This window comes from Myotis myotis, unplaced genomic scaffold (genome assembly GCF_014108235.1).
Source record: "Myotis myotis isolate mMyoMyo1 unplaced genomic scaffold, mMyoMyo1.p scaffold_m19_p_3, whole genome shotgun sequence".
NCBI lineage: Eukaryota > Metazoa > Chordata > Mammalia > Chiroptera > Vespertilionidae > Myotis > Myotis myotis.
Genome location: NW_023416335.1, coordinates 174,998,230 through 175,016,353, shown reverse-complemented (window position 1 = coordinate 175,016,353; position 18,124 = coordinate 174,998,230). Strand labels below are relative to the sequence as shown.

Genomic DNA, 18,124 nt, shown 5'->3' with positions numbered 1-18,124 from the left:
GAGGCAGCCGATCGATGATTCTCTCTCATCACTGATTTTTTTTTTTAATCTCTCTCTCTCCCTCTCCTTCTCCCTTCCTCTCTGAAATCAATAAAAAAAAAATTTTTTTTAAGATTATGCAGTCCATCCTCCTCCTCCATTTACAGCAAGCAAATCTTTCAAGTTTTAATCAAGCTTTTAGTACAGTATTCTACCCTCCCTTCTCAAACTAACTTAAAATCGCCTGAATTCCACACTCACCGCATCATAATCAACCAGCATAGCTAGTTTTTCCCCCCATCCGTTTTGCTTCATGCTGTGCTAATTTAACCTTGCCTTGGTAAACAAGAAAATGGACCACGCTGACAGACTCTAGCTGCAGCAACTGCAGCTGGCCTGTGTGCAAACCAATTTTGCTCACTCTTTATCCTGGCAGGGAACCCTGCCCTAGAATTGGTTTGGGACTAATCAGCATTAAACCTGTGTCAGAACGGTTGCTGAAAGCAGGCACAGAGCAAGGCCGGGTAATGAGGCTGTTTCAGAAAGGGATTGGGACGAACGCAGCTGCTGTGTACAAACCTAGGCATTTTGCTCATGACAAACGGGCCCAGCGTCTTCTCTGTGTCTTGGCATTTCTCTGGAAATGACTTGGAAAGAGGACTGGAGAGAAAAGAGATGCACCAAATTTGCTTCTGAGATGATGGGGGCTTGGTGACTTGCCAGAAAATGTTACTTACTTCAGATGGTAGCAAATGGGAAAGAAAGAAATGCATCCTTCGCCACTCTCTGTATGGCTTTCCTTTGGGTATCTGCTGAATTAGATGGCATGATTTTCTACAGGAAAATCTGAGGTACAAAAAAATGGGAGATGTGCCTAACAGGATCCAGAGTAGATGTAAACAACTCTAACTTTGTCTAAAAACTTTGTTAAATAATAAATTCTTCAACATCAAATGATCAAATACTGGAGTGGTTTTGTTGTTGTTGTTGTGTGTGTTTTTTTCACTCACCTGCTGGATTCCGTCTACAACTTTCAGTGTTTCACACTCATTTTGTATAGAACTTGAATGAGAATGAAGTATACTCAATCTTTCAATCCCATTGGCTAGACCCGTGGTCGGCAAACTGCGGCTTGCGAGCCACATGCGGCTTTTTGGCCCCTTGAGTGTGGCTCTTCCTAAGCTTTAGGAATACCCTAATTAAGTTAATAACAATGTACCTGCCTATATAGTTTAAGTTTAAAAAATTTGGCTCTCAAAAGAAATTTCAATCGTTGTACTGTTGATATTTGGCTCTGTTGACTGAGTTTGCCGACCACTGGGCTAGACAAACTTTGTTGAATAACTTCACAAGTACCCACCAAAGAAGGCCACAAGGCTTCCCTACATGCCATCAGATCTGTGGGGCTGGTATGGCAGTCAAAAGAGTACAGCCCATTTTGTCTGATCACAGGATTCTTGAAATAATTGCTTTTTGTAAGTCTGCTCATACAGTTCTCATTAAATGACTAGCAAGTCAGTAACTGTAACAAATGTGCATGTAGAGATTGAGGTTTTATATAATCACTTTATCAAGATACATTTCATATACCTTAACATTCACCCTTTTAAAGTACACAATTCCGTGGTTTTTAATATATTCAGAGTAGTGCAACCATCACCACTATCCAATTTTAGAACATTTGTTCACCCCAAAAAGAAACCCTGTACCCATCAGTAGACAGAATGTTTGATACAGCAGCTATCTCTATCTGCTAGGAGTGCTAGCTACCTTGTACAGTCATTTCTTGGTCTTTGTCAACTGGAACATGCCCCCCACCAAAAAAAAAAAAAAAAAAAAAAATAGAGCATTCAGACAACACCTACAAAGTCTCAAAAATGTTTTCCAAATAAATTTTTTTCTCTAGTTCAATCTTATCCATGTAGCAGCTTGGGAAGATTCATTGCAAAAATAATTTATTTGCCGAAACCGGTTTGGCTCAGTGGATAGAGCGTCGGCTTGTGGACTGAAAGGTCCCAGGTTCGATTCCGGTCAGGGGCATGTACCTGGGTTGCGGGCACATCCCCAGCTGATCGATGTTCCTCTCTCATCGATGTTTCTAACTCTCTATCTCTCTCACTTCCTCTCTGTAAAAAATCAATAAAATATATTAAAAAAAATAATAATTTATTTGCAGAAAGGTAAATTAACATTATCCAACTTACGGATTTCAGAACACATCGTGAACTCATCTGCAAAAGCCAGTTTCTTGCAGATATTCTGTATTGAGGCTCTTATTAATAAAATTAGCTATAAGGTCCTATCAAACTTTTCGACCTTGTTTCCCAAAGATATGAAAACACAATTTGGCATTATTGCAGTTTCAATTTTGAATTATTGCAGACACCTATTACAAATGAAAATGAAATACTTTTTAGTCAAACAGGCAGCACAACACTAGGCAGGTAATTGTAGTGAAATGAATTTACTCAAAACCACAGAAATATAATGTGAGCTATATATGTAATTTAAAATTTTCTACTAGCCACATTTTTAAAATAGTAAAAAGAAACTGGAAAATTAACTGTAATAATATATTGTATTGAACCCAATGTATCCAAAATATTGCTTCAACTTGTATCAATATACAAAAATTGTACTGAGATACTAACTCTTTGAAATCTGGTATTTTACAGCACAACTCATTTTGGAATAATCAAGTTTCAAGTGCTCAATAGCCACATGGGGCTAAGTGGCTCCAATACTGAGCAACACAGTCTCAGATTACTGAAGTTCCTCTTTCAATTCATCATAAAGAGTTGCCTTGGTTTAGGTACTTATCATCTCTTGTCCAAATTATTCCAATGACTCTTAACCAGTCTCCTTGTCAACCCAGCCTCTCTACTGCTGCCAAAATCATCTTCTTAAAATGCTAATGTGCTAGTTTGATCATTACAATGCCCTGCATAAAAGTCTTCGATGGTTCTTTACGGCATCCAAATTCCTTAGCTTGTAATATAAAACTTGCATTTGGCCTTTGACTACCTCTCCAGTTCTACTCCCTACTTTCCCTGTTCTCACCCATGTTGGCTATAGTAAGTTACTTGCTGTCATATGCTTACCCCTTTCTGCCTTTACAAGTGTTTTCCCACATTTTAAGACATCCTCCCCTCAATCCTTGCCAACATCACAAACATCGGCTCCTACTTCAGCGTTACATTCTCTGTGACACTTTCCCCATTTCCCGCCAGGGCGAGTTAGATGCGCCCCTCTAACCTTCCTTTTATAGCATCTATCACATTTTCCAGTAGAGTCCAATTTTCTGAGGGTTTGGCTCTAACGTGATGAGGTCAGGCTAAAATCAGACTCGAATTACTTTTGGAAATTTCTTACAAGAGCATGGATATATTGGGAACGAAAATGTGCTGTAGCTTGCAGTCCTAAATGAATCTTCCTCTGGGAACTGGGCAGATCTCCATTTCACAGGTAAGACAAATGTCAAAGAAGTTATGACTGGTATGAAATTTTAATTAGTAAGGTTGCTAACATTATTTTTAGTGTTAGTCTATCCCATAATCACTCCTTTTCCAACTCTCCCCCCACCCCTCCAAATCACTGGGATACTACTATCTAAGGAGGTTATTTTCTCTTTAATCTTCTTGCTTCTATTCAGTCCCATTCTCATTATTAAGATGAATGTTGTAATGATCAATTCTTCTGGACAGAGTATTTCTTTTTCCTCCCTCACCCATCCTTCCAACCTTCTTTAGGTCAAGGAGGGTGGTAGCTAATTCTTGAGACGGTTGTAGGTGTGGGAGGGAGAGTAGAGCAAAAATTTTTTAAGCATCTTGAAGTCTCTAATAACGTACTGTATCTGTTCAGTTCTTACCTGACCCCAGCAAAGCAACAATGACAAAAACATCTAAATGCCTTTCTATCTGGGAGGGAAGGGACGGGCAGGGATTGCATGCAGCCTGCAATGTCCAGTTTACTGAGAGTGACCTCAGCCCTTAGGACAACTTGTGCGTCAGTCATTCTGCAGGTGTGGAAAAGGACCAGCAGAGGCTAATGAATGGCCACAGTCTCTGCTCGCAGGAAAATGGCTGTTCCTAGGTTTGTGAAAGTCCCAAGCCTTGGGGTATAAAGGACCAGTTTAATAGATCCCCTGAGGATGCTTACTAACCATAGAAGAAGAGGAAAGGTAAAATACAATTTTACCTATTTTTGCAATTTTGGAGGACTTAGGAATCTGGCAGGAGGCAAGAGGGAGGTTGCTTAGGCCATCCTGCTGCTGACCGACATACACACTTACGTGGGGATGCAGTGGCCCCCGTGTGCCATTCCACCAAACACACGTTCTTTCTGAGTCAATGTTTGGACATCTTATTAGTCTGTTTTGCAATAATTTTATTTTTCTTCATTCCTGTGAAAATAAACTCTTTCTTTAAAAGTATATGAGGAGCCCTGGCCAGGTGGCTCAGTTGGTTGGGATATCATCCCATGCACCAAAAGGATGTGGGTTCAATCCCCAGTCAGGGGACCTATGAGAAGCAACCGATCGATGTTTCTCTCTCACTCTCAAATCTCCTCAGATGAGGATGAAAAAAAAGTTGTACAAATTGTGAATGTACTAAATTTACACTTTAAGATGGTCTATGGTTAACTTTATGTTTATGTAACTTTTGGCCTCAATTTTTAAAAATAAAAAGTATATGATGAAAAAAATACTCCAGGATCACAAAGGCCATCATATTTTCCTTCACTGTGTGCACATGACTCGTTTGGTCCTAAAATGTTGCCCAGGAATAGATCTGAATCCTAAGACTACTGTGATGGGCTCTGGGAGAAGAGATTATAATGTCAGAATATTTAGCTCCTAGGATGTGATTAAGCTCATTTTGTTCATCAGTAAAGTGGCATCATAACATTCTTTCCAGCATATTAAAGGAAATGAATCCTAATTAACATCTATAATAGCTCAGTAAGCCTCCTTGTTGTCTTTTAAGTGGAAACTACTGAGCCTTTTTTTAATCTCCAATTTTGTATCGTGTCTTCAAAATACTAGTGACAGAATGTATGTGATAAGGAATAAACAAATGCATGGAATAAAAAAAGAGTTGGAAAGATGCTTAGCCATAAACACAGGGCTAACTTTTAAACTATCTACTTTTAATGAACTTATCTTTTATTAGGAAATTCTAAGCATCTATTCCCCTATGGTAAAATGTCACAAAAAAAGGGACACCAAAAATTCTTCCTTCCCCTGTATGTGGCCAGATGCCTCTTCCACCAAGAGGAGGGGTCTATTTTCCTCCCCTTGAATCTGAGCTGGTCCAGAAACTTGCTTTAACCAGGAGAGAGAGACAGAAGTGTCACTGCCAGTTCTAGGCCTGGGCCTTACGAGTCCGGGCAGCTCCTGTTTTTTCTTAGAATCCAGCCACCATTTAAAGAAGCTTTGGCTGAACTATTAAGTAATAATGAGAAGACATGGAGAAGTGGAGAGAGGCCTGTCTGGCCCCTAGTCATTACGGCCGCCCCAGTCAAGTGAGAAAAGCTTTCCTGGACATCTAGCCACATTAGTGACCCCTGTGAACACCACGTGAAGCAGAGTGACTGCCTAGCCAACCCAGGAAACTCTAAGACATAATCAATCACTGGTATTTTAAGCCACTATGGAGTAGTTTGTTACACAGCAATAGGTAACTGGTAAATCCCACGTACCCCCTGATTTTTTTTCTACAACCCTAGATCTAGAGTTGGAATTACATTTCTGCCAATTACAAACTGACCAATCACTCTGATCTCCAAAAAATCTTGAAACCTCTAAACTGAGTATTTTTCTAATTTTCAAAATCAAAAGTCCTTATATCTGACCAAGGATTTGTCACCAGAATAAAAAAAATTCCTATAAATCAATAATAAAAAAGACAAACAACCCATTTTTTAATGGACAAAAGATCTGAACAAGAGAATCAATATGACATATACAAATAACCAATAAGCAAATGAAAAGGTACTTAACATCATTAGTCATCAGGTAAAATACAAATTAAAACCACATGAGACACCACCTCACACCCACTAGACTGATCAAAATTAAAAAGACTTACAATACCAAGTGTTGGTGAGGATATGGACCAACTGGAACTCTTATACATTGTTGGTGGGAGTGTAAAATGGTAAAACCATTTAGGACACTGTCGGGCAGTTTCTTATAAAATTAAACATGTATCTAACTCATAACATCTACAACTCTCCTTAGAAAGCATATATGTAAAAACTGATTTGTACAAGAATGGCAGCTTTATTCATAATAGCAAAAAACTGGAAAGCCAAATGTCCACCAAAAAGCAAAAGGATATACAAATATTTGTGGTACATTCATTCAATGGAACACAACTGAGTAATAAAAAGCAATAAACTACTGGTGCACACTACGACACAGATGAACTTGAGTAATATTTTGAGTGAAAGAAGCCACAATATTCCATATGAAGGTTAAGAACTAATCTATGGTTCTCTCAGCTAGAACCACCATCTCCCAGTAATTTGTCAAAATGACCAACACAGAGGGAACATACCTGCTCTACGTTCTCTAGGCCTTTTAGAAAACACAGGATTGTTCCTTGGACCACATACATGTGAATCAATAAGAAAGGTGATATTGTCGCTATCAAGGGAATGGGCACTATTCAAAAAGAAAAGCCCTAGCTGGTTTGGCTCAGTGGATAGAGCATGGGCCTGCAGGCTGAAGGGTCCCGTGTTCGATTCCGGTCAAGGTACCTTGGTTGCAGGCTCGATCCCTAGCCCTGGTTCAGGGCGTGGGCAGGAAGCAAACAATCGATGTATCTCTCTCACATCGGTGTTTCTCTCTTTGTGTCTCTCTCTATCTCCCTTCCACTCTCTCTGAAAATCAATGGGAAAATATCCTCGGGTAAGGATTAACAAAAAAGACAAGAAAGGACTCACAAATGTTACCATGGCAAAACTGGAAGAAGTCCACCTGAAGAAAGCAAAGGAAGTACATAAGCAAGTACAATATAAATGTAGTTTTTTGGAAATTAGGCAAAGAGGAAAATCATTTTTATAGCTATGTATCATATATTTGGGATAAATAAACAGTGCAACCTTGGTATTTGAACCAAAATACTTTTGATTTATGAACATTTTGTAAAACAAAAAAATAATTCCTCAAATGGGTGCTTAGTTTTTAAGGACTCGAGAAATTTTCCAGCCTTTTAACAAATTTTTATTGAATAACTTATAATAATAAGATATTCTGCCAAGTGCTATGACAGATATGAGGCAGCAAAGACTCAAAAGTCCATACCTCTACAGTACTATATCATAGTTATATTTCACAGACTTATTCATTATAATATGCATATTCATAACATATCATAAGCAGGAGTGTAAGGGCTACTGCACTCAACAAACTCAATAGTACTGTCAGCAATCTAATGCCAGATTAATTCACGCAACCATCTGTACCACTAATGAATGAAGCAGACAATTAGAACTTTTCAAAATCTATCTGATTTTCAAACACCAACCCATCAAAAGTACTGGACTATAAGGATGCCATTAAAAAAAAATCTTTTACTGTAATAAGATACAGTATCTGTTTTCCACCAAACTTGAAAATTAAATGGGGAGGTTAAGAAATTTTATTTCGGTTTAAGGCCATAGAACCTATATAATTTATATGACAAATGATTAAGAATATTAAGGCTGTGGAAGACTGAAATAAAAGGTTACTATTCACAGGATCTAGATTAAAATTAATTTTAGAATTTGTCTAGACATCTCAGACAAAAACTTGTATTTTTACATCCCTAAAATAATTAAACTTCTGTTCCAGTGACTCATGAAATAACACATTCTATTTTTTAATGGTCTTAATAACTTTTAAAAAATTGTAAAGATGCAATCTGCTTTCCTAGAACACACTCTCTATTCCCTGTTCAACTCTACAGCTGAATGAGGTCCACATTCTCTTCTATATGACCAGGCCTCAAATTTTCAAAATTGGCTGATTTTCTCTTCTAAGGAACCATACTCTATTCATTTTACCATTTCTCAAAAACCAGTAAAGAACCTTCACTACGCTGTTCTATATTCCCTGGATTCAATAATTTTTTAAAATGCAATGAGCCCCTGTCTGACAGGCATTAATATTCTGCATCACAGGTACTAGAGATGCAGCAGTGAATAAAACATACGTGTTCTCTGCCTCACAGAATTAACATTTAGGGGATGTGCTCCAGTTCATCGATGTGTATCTTAAAATCTATCACCCCAGCCCAGCCGGTGTGGCTCAGTGGTTGAGCTTCAATTCATGAACTAGGTAGTCACCGTACAATTTCCGGTCAGGACAAATGCCTGAATTGTGGGCTCAAGCCCCTATAGGGGGCGTGCAGGAGGCAGTTGATTGATGATTTGCTCTCATCATTGATGCTTTAACTCTCCCTCTCACCTTCTTCTCTCTAAAATCAATAAAAATATTAACAAAACAAAACACAAATTTTTTTTTTTTAAAAAAACCTATCACCACAGTTCAGCACAATATGAATATAATGGAATTATTCTGAACAATGCACACAACTAATGCAACCTAGGAATCACACTAAACATTTTTTGGACAGCCTGGTCATATTACTAAGTTATACTGAGCTTGCAGTCAATTCATTTTTTTATAGGGAATATATAATTATATGCCAAGCATATACTAGGACTAACCATGCATATAACAACAGAGTATACCCCTGACCTCAAGGACTATGAAACCCTAAAAGTAGACAATTACATAACACTGAGGTAATTGTCATACAAGAGCTATCTACAGAGTGGGCAGAGAACACAGTGGAAGGGTACTTAACTTGGAATATATAGTAGACGCTTTCCTAAGCAATCTCTTTAATAACCTGGACTGAACTAATGTTTCCTTTTTCTCCTGTAAAACACAATGGCTGGTACCCATCGTTGGCCGGAAATGGTCATGGCCAGTAGCACTTCTACTTCCACTACCTGAAATAGCTTGCTATAGACCTATTCCCAACCTCGTTATGCAGTTGTACATGACACTGAATTTATAATTTAATTAAGTAGACCTATGAAATATGATTGTGGAAAGAGTTGCAATTTCTATGAAAATGAAGCTGAATTGTATAGAGATAGACAAGTTGCTAAAAAAATAAAACAGCTGTCCAGTTAGAAATAGAAAGCAAAAATTAGGGTAGAAAATCATAAAAATCTAAAAGGCTTTTACACTCAGGTTTCTTTGGAATTGCTTTACATTCTCACTCCACTGTAAAGAAATGGAAACTAAAACAATAGAAGATTTCATTACATGTGGAGTTTATATAAGAAACATCATAAATATTATAGTAAGCAGATCTTTATTCAAAGGAAAAGCCTTGGTCCTAAAACAAAAGATTTATGAAACAGAGATATGTATGTATGTTTTAAGAGAAAATGTTTAAAATATGCATGTAACTTTTCTTTATAGTTTATCAGACTTTTTAATTTATTGGTACCAAATACAGTGGAAATAAAGGACTTCACCTACAACCGTCCCCAAAAGAGAAACAAGGATGCCAAGAGGAATTCCGGGCTGCTGCTGTAAGGGGAGATTGAGGATTAAAAATTAAGTCTGAAGAGGTGAAAATCCATAAAATCAGCAACAGTATGAACAAAGTAGACCTGCTTTGTTTACCAAACCCTGAAATGCTGGGATAAAGCCTCTAACTAGACTTTCTTATTGGTACAAAACCATCCCCATGAATAAATGAGCTCCATGAAAGGCCAGGAGCTTGTCTGTTTTTGCTCACTGGTCCACACCTCTGACTAATGGGCCTGGAATGCCTGGAATGAAGTAAGCCCTCAGTAATTCTTATTTAAGGTTGAATGGATCTATCAAATGAGCTAGCTACAACACACTCTGACATTTACAAAAGAAGGAATATCCATGAAATTTGAGCAATGTAAGCTTCAGATAAGCAAAGGACAGTGTGAGCTGGCGCATCAAAAAATAAACATAAGGGCCAGACAATGTTCCAGCGTCCTCTCTCACTCCCTTCCTCTGGGGACTCTACTCTCTAGTTTTACTGATTGTCTCACCATTTCTCAGGCCTCCCTGTTCTCTTAGGCTGAAGTGTCCCCTTCCCTTTCCTTTTCTTCACATTTTAAAATTCTATGCCTCAAAAGAAGTTACACAATGGGACATGAAAAGATGCTCAACATCATCAGTCATCAGGGAAATGCAAATCAAAACCACAATGAGCCCTGGCTGGGTAGCTCAGTTGGTTGAGCGTCATCCCGTGCAATGAAAGGTGGCTGGTTCGATTCCCCACCAGGGCACATGTCCAGGTTGTGGGTTTGGTCCTAATCTGATGTGTGTGGGGGCAACCAATCAATGTTTCTCTCTCACACAGAAGTTTCTTCTTCTCTCCCTCTCTCTCGAAAATCAATGAAAAATCATATTTTTAAAAAAACTACACAGTGAGGCCCTAGCTGGATAGCTCAGTTGGTTAGAGTATCGTCCAGATATACCATGGTTGCAGGTTCGATCACAGGCCAGGGCACATACAAGAATCAACCAATGAATGCATAAATAAGCAGAACAGCAAAAATCAATGTTTCTCTCTCTCTCAAAATCAATAAATTTAAAATAAAATAAAAACGAGAAACCACTTCATAACTCACTAGAATTATTCTGAAATGAAAACAAAAACAAAACAAAACAAAAAAAGCCCAGTAACTAATGTTGGCTAGGATTCGAAGAAACCGGAACTGGAATCCTCATACATTGTCCAATAGTATAGCTGCCCTGGAAAACAGTCTGACAATTCCTCAATACAGCAACTCCACTTCCAAACTTCAATACCTGAGTACTGAAAATATATCCACACAAAAACTTATACAGGAATATTTATAGTAGCATTACTCCTAATATCCAAAAACTAGAAACACCCATATGTCCATCACCTAATGAATGGAAAAACCAAAATGTACTATTTTCATACAATGGAATTATATACGGCAATAAAACAGAATAAAGAACCATATGTACTACAACATGCATGAACTTTAAAAATATTAAGCTAAGCGAAAGAAGTCACACAAATATTGCCTGATTCCATTTATATGAAATGTCCAGAATAGGCAAATCCATAGATAGAAGATTTGTAGCCCGGCCAGCATGGCTCAGTGGTTGAACATCGACCTATAAACCAAAAAGTCACGGTTCGATTCCCATGCTAGGGTTGCGGGTTCAGTCCTCAGTGGGGGGCGTGCAGGAGGCAGCCGATCAGTGATTCTCTCTCATCATTGATATTTCTACCTCTCTCACTCTCTCTCTTCCTTCCTCTCTGAAATCAATAAAAATATATTTTAAAAAAAGAAAGATTTGTAGTCACCAGGGACTGAGGGGAGGAGAGAATAGGGGGTCAACACAGGCACAGGGTTTCTTTTATAGGATGATGAGAATGTTCTTAAAGTTGATTGTGGTGGGGGTTTCACAACTCTGTGAATATATTAAAAGCCACTGAAATTGTTTGCTTTAAATGGTATGTTTCGTATGTGTAGGGTATGTAAACTATATCTCAATTAAGCTGTTTTTAAAAGTTCTGCACATACTTTAAGGTAAGTTCAAATGTGATCCTCCCTCATTTTTCACCTCCCCCGTTTCTCACCTAACACAGTCAAGATGAATAATTTCCTCTATGCTGTCAAACCAGCTGTTACTACACTGTTACATATTATCAATACTATATTTGGACCCATGCTACTGAATGGTAAAAAAAATTTTATTCTTCCTTACATCCATATTCCCATTAACCTAACAGCAGTGCATTACAGACAGTAGGTCCTCAACATATCTTTATTGAATCACAGAATTAATTACCCTCAGAGACTGATATAGGCAAATAAAATGAAATCAAATTTATTTTATAAAATTTACCTATGAAAAGGACACAAATGATTAATAGTTATTCTAGGATTCATCTCTTTAAGTGGTAACATAGATAGGATTGAGAAGTTCTGACGGCAGGAGAGAATGGACTAGACGTACTACTGTGCATCTAACCCCGGAAATATGTCAGATCCTATAATCTTCTTGTCTAAAGTTCAACCGTGTGTAACTGCACAGAAATTGCCTTTTCTCCGTTTTTGTTTTTTGTTAATCCTCACCCAAGGATATTTTTTCATTGATTTTTACAGAGAGTGGAAGGGAGGGGGAGAGACAGAGAGAGGAACATCGATGTGTGAGAGAGAGAGAGAGAGAGAGAGAGAGAGAGAGAGAGAGAGAGAGACATCAATCAGGGTTTCTTTTTTTTTGTCCGTTTATTTTTTGCTGTTTTTTTTTTTTTAATCTATTTTTATTGATTTCAGAGAGGAAGGGGAGAGGGAGAGAGATGGAAACATCAATGATGAGAGGGAATCACTGACTGGCTGCTTCCTGCACGCCCCCTATTGGGGATGGAGCCTGCAACCCAGGCATGTGCCCTAGACCGGAATCGAACCCAGAACCCTTCAGTCCACAGGCTGACGCTCTGTCCACTGAGCCAAACCAGCAGGGCTGTTTTTCTTTTTTAAGCAGACTCTAGGCTAGTGTACCAAAATGTTATCAATAGGTGAATCTGGCAGGAAAGCTTATGACTGTTTATTACACTATTCTTTGAAAATTTCTGAATATTTGATATTTTTCAAAATAAGAAATTGTAGAAACAGAACATTTCTAAAAAGTATATACTGAGGTTGTGGGACAGGGCAAAGGTAGAAGTAGACAACTGTGGAAACTGTAATCTAGGCGAGAGAGGATAGTCACTCTGACCAGGGTGGGTGAAACAGTATAGGAACTTGGGCCTGGTGATGGAAAAATATCGAGTGCCCAGGAAGCCAAGTTAAGACCTGATGGCTAGAAGGATCACAAAAATGTCACCAACCTTCCCTCCCTACTCAAAAATGCAGAGGTAGCTGGTTTTATCGCTCTTCTAACTGCTTCCTAAACGACTAACCCGCAAGCACAGCTGATCAGGATCTGACTGCTATGGGGCCTCCCTAGGGTAGTGGGATGAGCAGTCCCATCTTGCCCCCAGGTGCAACACAGTTACCAGGGAACGCAGCTGGAGAAGGAAGCCACCCTACTCTGAAATGGAAATTCCTGCAAGCCTGCCTTTTTCAAAACGCCCACCCTTTCAAGTAAGCCCACTTTGCCCCCAGCTGATAAAAGCAGCCAAGCAGAGCCAGCCCCCAAATCAGTTCAGAGGACCTTCCTTTCCTCTGTGCTGCCTCCCTTGTGCTCAAGCACAAGCTTAATAAAATCTGTCTGGCTATTTCTCTGGGGTTTCCTCTCAATTTCTACCTTAGGGAACCCAAGAATCCCAATGCCAGTAACAGTCGCAGCAGAGTTAGTGAGATGTAGTGGATTCAGGATATATAACAAAAATTGAGGCAAACATTACTAATAGACTAAACATGGAGTGTGACAGAAAGAGAGGAATCAGGAATAATGCCAAGGCTTTTGCGAGGTGGACTATCAACTGAAAAGGGGATGATTCTGGGGAGAAGTAACAGGAATCCAGTTTAGAACATACTGATTTTGAGATGCTAATTCAAAATAGAGCTGTTAAGAAGGCCGTTAGTTACCCACTGAAGTCTAGATTTCAGGAGAAAGGTCTGGCCTAGAGACATAAATTTATCACTCATCAGTAGAGTGCTGATGTTGGATTACATTAAAGTCATGACACTGGTTAGATCACCAAAGGCAAAGACGGTGTCAGGAGCCTATGAAATCACAAGGTGGTGGGCATCAGGGCAGAGAAGAATAAGAGAAAATTTTATAACCTCCGACATCCCAAGGCTGGATAGACCAGCATTTCTTTAAGGAACTGCACGCAGACCCTGAAAGAAGCCCAGACTACTGAAAGGTCTTGAAATATCTGGTTCCCCCACATTTTAAAAGATATACAGCTAGTCAAAGGGCAAATCCAGAATCCCTGAGATGGGGGATTTAGGGGAACCTAGATTCCACTTAAGCATTCCACAACAGCATTCAAGACCCACAAAAATAATCAAACAACCATCATTTAAGGAAATGCCCCCCCCACACACAAATTACATGTTTTTTTTAAAGAATTTCTATTACATTTTTTAAGTAAAGACAAGTAATAAAAACAGATATAGCTATATTTGCATTATCAGTAGCCACTATTTTGAATTCTGCACCCTCCAAAATCATCTAGTACAACTGTCCCTCCTTTGCTTTATCATTTCTTACAGAGGATCTAGAACTTTTGTGTTATATAAACTAAACATTACAGCACTGTACTTCAATTCTAACGAAACTGAACACAATGGGACACATTACCTAAATGGAAACGGACTAATAATTATCTAAGAAGGAGCAGCAGTTTTTACAAACAATAAATGGATAAGTTTCAGGATATTCGTGAAAAGTCTGAAACTGTATACATTTTGAATGCACATACATATTTCTAGAACAAAAGTTCACATATTACACTCTCAATGGACCAATGATCTCAACATAGTTTAAACCCTGAGGTTTAAAAATTAACATTGCTAGAGACCTGAAAATCCAAATAAACCACAAACAAAATGTCAGAATTGAAAAATTTTTAATTTAAAAGTGGAATACGCTTTTACTGCTTTCAAAGCAATTACATTGGCAGTAAGAGGGGAAATTTGTCAAGTTCAAGTTATAAGTTCAGAAGATAAAAGTTCTCTAATGAGAACTTGCTTCAAAGAATTTTCTTAACAGAATAAGTACATTTATTCCTGAAAGCTTTAAACCTTAGAGAAACACAAGCCTGGGACCTTAAATTTAAGTTGCTACTTTCAGTTACCAGTGAGGTTAGGAGCTAATTCCCCCTGCTTCATCATTTTATTCCAGGCATTGAAAAGAAAAAGCTTTTAAATGAAAGAAATGTGTAAAACTGAGGAAGGTCCTCAGTTAAATTGGTAAAACATGAACGGGAAGAAAAGGCAGCAATAGGCTTAATCATTATTTTCAACTTGGTTCAGCTTATTCAGTATTCAAAGAAATTCACGCTTTCCTGAATTTAAAAAGCTCCGAATACACTTAACAGCAGACATAAAGGTTGCCTGAAAGCAGCGATTCTCAACCTGTGGGTCGAGAACAATGAAAATGCATCCTGCATATCAGATATTTACATTACGATTCATAACAGTAGCAAAATTACAGTTATGAAGTAGCAACGAAAATAATTTTATGGTTGGGGGTCACCACAACATGAGCAACTGTATTAAAGGGTCACAGCATTGGGAAGGTTGAAAACCACTGCCTTAAAGTCTCTTCAGTTCTACACCCTATACCAGATACTTGTATTCTTACTATGTGGTAAGAACTGTTCTTAGCACATTTGTATTAATTCACTTAATCCATGTGTGGGCAAGTATATTTTTTGTTTTGTCCTTAAGGACTACAGTCAACTTGTCCTTAAAGTCTATGATGTTTGCAAGACTTGAGCTCCCTGGACTGACAAGAATAAGTGGTATCATATCCCCATTATTCCTAAAGGGTCACTTTGGGTTTGATTCAGAAGTGTGACTTCCATTAGAGCGTTCAGAGTCCAGAATCCTGGCATCAGAGCTAGCCCAGGTCTGGACTGCAGGTTTTATTGTGGTTCTGTTCAATTTGGGATTGCACCTCTTTCCAGGATAAATATAAGAGTATCATTCCATTCAAAATGTTCTCAAATATTAGATGGACCCGGCAACTAACTTGGTCTCTCCAGCAGAAAAAATGACTTCCAATCTCTATTCTACTCACCATAATGGACAACCTGGTCCTGGCCTAAAAGTAAATCAAAGCTGAAAGAGACTTCGGGACTACCCATTTGGGGACTATGAAGATCTTCACCCAGACCTGACAGAGAATCATTTCACTCAGGTAATATTTATAAAAGAATGTATAATAATGAAAAGTACTTATTTATAATTTTCAACGGGGGTGGGGGGACAGGGAACACCACAGGATAAAAGAATATATAAAATAGGCGAAAAACCACATACAGCCACACTAAAAACTGAAAGAAAAAATAGCGGAATTTTTTGGGGGGGGCGGGGCCATTCTGTTTTATTTCAACTCTCAAACAATATAAAGAGGTGAGAACTTCTAATGCTGAACCATGCAAGTAATAATAAAGAAAAAGATAAAATACTAACAACAAAAAGACAACCATTTAAAAGTTTTTCATATTTCACAGCAGTACTAACAAGTGTTTCTGGACAACTGCTTCCAACAACAGGAGTCTGAATGTACCCTTAACACAGGGGTTCTCAACCTGTGGGTCGCGACCCCTTTGGGGGTTGAACGACCCTTTCACAGGGGTCGCCTAAGACCATCCTGCATAGCAGATATTTACATTATGATTCATAACAGTAGCAACATTACAGTTATGAAGTAGCAACAAAAATAATTTTATGGTTGGGTCACAACATGAGGAACTGTATTTAAAGGGCCAAAAGGTTGAGAACCACTGCCTTAACGGAAGAACCAGCACGTTTCCCCTGGTAATTCACACTTAGTCATTGCATACCACATGCTACACTCACCAGACTTCGGTAAACCACATCTTAAAATGTGTAACAAGGCGCCCGGCTGGTGTGGCTCAGTGCTTGAGTGTCAACCTATGAACCAGGAGATCGCACTTCGATTTCCAGTCAGAGCACATGCCCAGGATGAGGGCTCATCCCCAGTGGGGGGCATGGAGGGGGCCACCGGTCAATGATTCTCTCTCATCACTGATGTTTCTATCTTTCTCTCCCTTCCTCTCTGAAATCAATAAAACTGCATTTTTTAAAAATGTGTAACAAAGTACTGTGCATGATCACAACAAAACTAAAACCCAAGGAGTGTGGCAGGAAAGTAAACTCCAACACTTCCAGTAAGACATCAGGGAAGCACCGCTGCTGGGCCCTTCCTTTTACCAGTTTAAAGAAAAATTCTGATTTACATTATTCAGCAAACTCAATATTCAGAAGCTTAAACAGAAGGCTCAAGTTCAAAGTTATAATACAGGCCACTTCTTTTTTTTTTCTTGGTAAATGTTTTACATAAAACATGAAATCAAGTTATACTTCACTTAAAAACGGAATATTTCAATAGTAAAAATATGTTTATATTTCTCTTTTTTTTAAAGACATTTAATAACAATACAAGAAGACTGGATTTAACTCCACACCCCCCGTCCTGCCCTCCCCCCTGGCACAGATATGTCAAGGCAAGGCTCCCGGAGAGGCATGTCCACCTGGCTGTGGGCTGGGGACTCAGGTGAACACACTCCATTCCTGGCTGGGTCAACAGAAAGGCTTCTCTCAGTGATTTTTACTGTAATAACACCAAGTTTACATTAAATAATACTGGAATATGGTGTAATACTGAAATTGTAGGCAGAATAACTTTGCCTGAAGTTCATAATACCTATGATAATACTGATACTGAAAAACCAATGTATTGGGAAATTGAACTCAATCCTCCCCATGAAGTCATTTCTATGGAAACTAACTGGCCAGAAGAAAATTAGAGCTTCTAGATAATGCAATAGTAGAGAGTCTTAATTCTTCTGGCCAAACGTATCATAAGGTACAAATGACAGTGGATGAAGGAGGAAAACATAATTAGCTTAATAAAAAATTATGATAATACATGGAAAGGGTTTTTCAGTTGGCTGGGATGCTTGTTCCCCTTAGACTTTTCCTTGTCCAGTACTAGACATTTTCTGTTCCTAATCGGTGTTATTGGTTTAGTATAGTTACTTTTGTTCCTGATATGTAAATGATATAATAGATGCAGAAAAACAAAACTTGACATACAGCAAAAAGACTCGGATCATGATGGCTCAAAAACTAGAAATGATCCAGAATACTTTTTAACAAGGACATATAGGATCTGACTGCCTCCCATTTACCTGCCCTTTTTGAATAATAATCATTCGATCTTAAATGCCATCTAAGGTTATGGTCTTGCCCCACCCCCAGTGGTCCACCTGTTCAGCAAGACATGCTGCCACTGAGACATCCTAGGAATGAGCCTTCCTAGCACCGTGGGACTCCATTATCCAACCAAAAGGTTGGTCATCAATGCATCCTTTGGATTGATATATGACCAAAAGGGGGATGT

The 18,124-nt window shown here is 38.6% G+C and overlaps 1 protein-coding gene across 7 annotated transcripts in view; it reads right to left on the bottom strand.

Annotated features, from left to right (window-relative positions):
* DENND5B (DENN domain containing 5B) overlaps positions 1-18,124 on the bottom strand; it is a 175,763-nt gene that overhangs the window by 116,897 nt on the left and 40,742 nt on the right. The window lies entirely within an intron of this gene.